Raw genomic sequence first — 3,504 nt, forward strand, 5'->3', positions numbered from 1 at the left:
CTACTAAAAATACAAAAAAAAAAAAAAAATTAGCTGGGCGTGATGGCAGGAGCCTTTAATCCCAGATACTACTAGAGAGGCTGAGGCAGGAGAATCACTTGAACCCAGGAGGCTGAGGTTGCAGTGAGCCTAGACCTCGCCACTACACTCCAGCCTGGGCGACAGAGTGAGACTCCATCTCAAAAACAAATAAATACATTAACTGAATTAAATTAAATTAAATAACCATGTGAAGTTTCTAAGTCAGAAATACTCATTTTTTGGCCAGGTGCAGTGGCTCATGCTTTTAATCCCAACACTTTCGGAAGACAAGGTGGGCAGATCATGTGAGGTCAAGAATTCGAGGCCAGCCCGGCTAACATGGTGAAACCCCATCTCTACTAAAAATACAAAAATTAGCTGGGCATGGTGGCACATGCCTGTAATCCCAGCTACTTGGGAGGCTGAGGTAGGAGAATCACTTGAACCCAGGAGGTGGAGGTTAAAGTGGGCTGAGATCACGCCACTGCACTCCAGCCTGGGTAACAAGAGTGAAACTCCGTCTCAAAGAAAAAAAATGCTCATTTTGCAAGGACAGCTGATGACTTTCACTAAGTAGGGACTCTGTCTCAGCAATGGCCTCTTACTACTCCAAATATTTCTGGAAGCTTGAACTAGTTTGCTAGAGTTGCCATAACAAAATACCACAGATTGGGTGGCTTAAATAACAGAAATTTATTTTCTCACAGTTCTGGAGGTTATAAGTCCAAGATCAAGGTTCTAGCTGATGTGCCTTTCGGGTAGGGCTCTCTTCCTGTCTTGTAGACAGCCACCTTCTCACTATGTCCTCATCTGGCCTTTCCTCAGCGCATGTGGTAGGGGGAGTACCCAAGCACTCTGCTGTCTTTTTTTCTTTTTTTTGAGACAGAATCTCACTTTGTCACCCAGGCTGATGTGCAATGGTGTGGTCTCGGCTCACTGCAACCTCTACCTCCCATGTTCATGCTCCCAGGGTCAAGTGATTCTCCCGCCTCAGTAGCTGAGACTACAGGTGTGTGCCACCACACCCGGCTAATTTTTGTGTTTTAGTAGAGATGGGGTTTCATTATGTTGGCCAGGCTGGTCTCCAACTCCTGACTTTGTGTTCTGCCCTCCTCGGCCTCCCAAAGTGCTGGGATTACTGGCGTGAGCCACCATGCTTGGCCTGGTGTGTCTTCTTATAAGGGCACTAATCCTATAGGATTAGGGCCCTAACCTTATGACCTCATTTAGCCTTAATTACTTCTAACCAGGCTCGGTGGCTCATGCCTGTAATCCCAGCACTTTGGGAGGCCGAGGCAGGAGGATCTCGAGGTCGGGAGATTGAGACCATCCTGGCCAACATGGTGAAACCCCGTCTCTACTAAAGTACAAAAAATTAGCCAGGTGTGGTGGCATGTACCTGTAGTCCTAGCTATTCAGGAGGCTAAGGCAGGGGAATCCCTTGAACCCGGGAGGCCGAGGTTGCAGTGAGCTGAGACTGTGCCACTCACTCCAGCCTGGCAACAGAGCGAGACTCCATCTCAAAAAACAAAACAAACACCTTAATTACTTCCTTAGATTCCCCATCTTCAAATACAGACACAGTAGGGGTTAAGGCTTCAATATATGAATTTGAGCTGCGGGGAGGAGACACAAACATTCAGTCCACAAGAAAGTTCAAACTTCCCTCTCCTTCTCTAGTCCAAAAAGAGTTAAGCGTCTTCTTATGCTTTCTGTGTTGGCATACCAGCCTGCCACAGATTCCTGCCAGAAAGCTATATCGATATACGTATTTCCTTAACTGGATGGCTAGATAGCTTTGGTTAGGGAGCCAATGAAAATGAGAGAGAAATAACTGTCAGAAAGCTGGGAGAACTTTACAGTGATTCAGTGAAGGGAAGGAGTAAAAGCAAAAAACAGCTTAAGGTCCAACAAAATGTGGCCCCTTTCATCAAGGTGGTCTTATTTTTTGTGTATTTATTTGTTTATTTATTTTAAGCTGTTGCTCTGTCACTCAGGCTGGAGTGCAGCGGTGTGATCATAGTTCACTGCAACGTCGAATTCCTGGGCTGATATGATCCTCCCATCTCAGCCCCCCCAGATAGCTGGGACTACAGGCATGCACCACCACACCTGGCTAATTTTTTAAATTATTTTTTGTAGAGACTAGATCTCACTATGTTGTCCAGTCTGATTTTTTTCTTTTTCTTTTTCTGAGACAGAGTCTCATTTCGTTACCCAGGCTGGAGTACAGTGGCTCAATCTCAGCTCACTGCAACCTCCGCCACCCAGGTTCAAGTGACTCTTCTGCCTCAGCCTCCAGTGTAGCTGGGATTACAGGCGCCCACCACCATGCCTGGCTAATTTTGTATTTTTAGTAGAGACAGAGTTTTGCCATGTTGGCCAGGCTGGTCTCGAACTCCTGACCTCAAGTGATCTGTCCACCATGGCCTCCCGAAGTGCTGGGATTACAGGCATGAGCCACCGCACCTGGCCCAAGTCTTAGTTCGTGTTACTTCTGCTTCATTTTGCCACTTACTGGCTGTGGTGACTACGCATGTTACCAGCCTGGGCAACAAGAGTGAATCTCTGTCTCAAAAAAAAAGGAAGAAGACAATGCAGGTAAAATATCAGAGCAGGGCCTAGCATATCTTAAATTCTCAGTAACCGTTAGCTACATATTGTTACACTCCCAGCCTTTTGCTCCAAATAAGTTGCACATCTTCATCTCAGATTCCGAGTCCTTGCTCATGATGTTCCTTCTGCCTGGAATGCCGTTTCCAGCCTCTTCCGCCTACACATGCTTCAGCATCCTAGTCAGGCCCTCCTTTCTCCACAAGGCCTTCTCTGTACTAATATGGCATTTACCACCAGTTCATCTCATCCCAATTAAGTAACAATGTTAAATATTTTCTGGGTTTATGTCTACTTCTCCAGGGAAGAAGCTGTTTCTTAACCTTTTGTGCTTTTTAGTTTGGAATACGGGGCTACACTGCATATGTTCAGTAAATCCTGCTTGAAGAAAGGAAAGAAGGAATAAAAGACTGGATTATGGGCAGATAAACAAGTCACCTGAACCTTTTAGGCAGTGGTTCTCAACTCTGATTTCTTAGTATGCAGAGAGGTATTGCCAGGATGATCACAAAATGCTTCATAAATTCTCAAAACAAGATCATTTTTAACCATATTTCTTCAGAAAAGAAGTCTCAGGCAGTAACTGGAACCCCATTATACTTTCACCTTCTTGACTACTGAGCTCAAGGGTCACAAAGGTAAGGGACAGCCGGGTGCAGTGGCTCACACCTGGCCAACATGATGAAACTTTGTCTCTACTAAAAATGCAAAAATGAGCGAGCTGGGCGAGGTGGCACACACCTGTACTCCCAGCTACTCAGGAGGCTGAGGCAAAAGAATTGCTTGAACCCAGGAGGCGGAGGTTGAAGTGAGCTGAGATCACACCACTGCCATGCAGCCTGGTGACAGAGTGAGACTCTGTCTCAAAAA

Source organism: Cebus imitator, unplaced genomic scaffold, assembly GCF_001604975.1.
Source record: "Cebus imitator isolate Cc_AM_T3 unplaced genomic scaffold, Cebus_imitator-1.0 Scaffold181, whole genome shotgun sequence".
Classification (NCBI taxonomy): Eukaryota; Metazoa; Chordata; class Mammalia; order Primates; family Cebidae; genus Cebus; species Cebus imitator.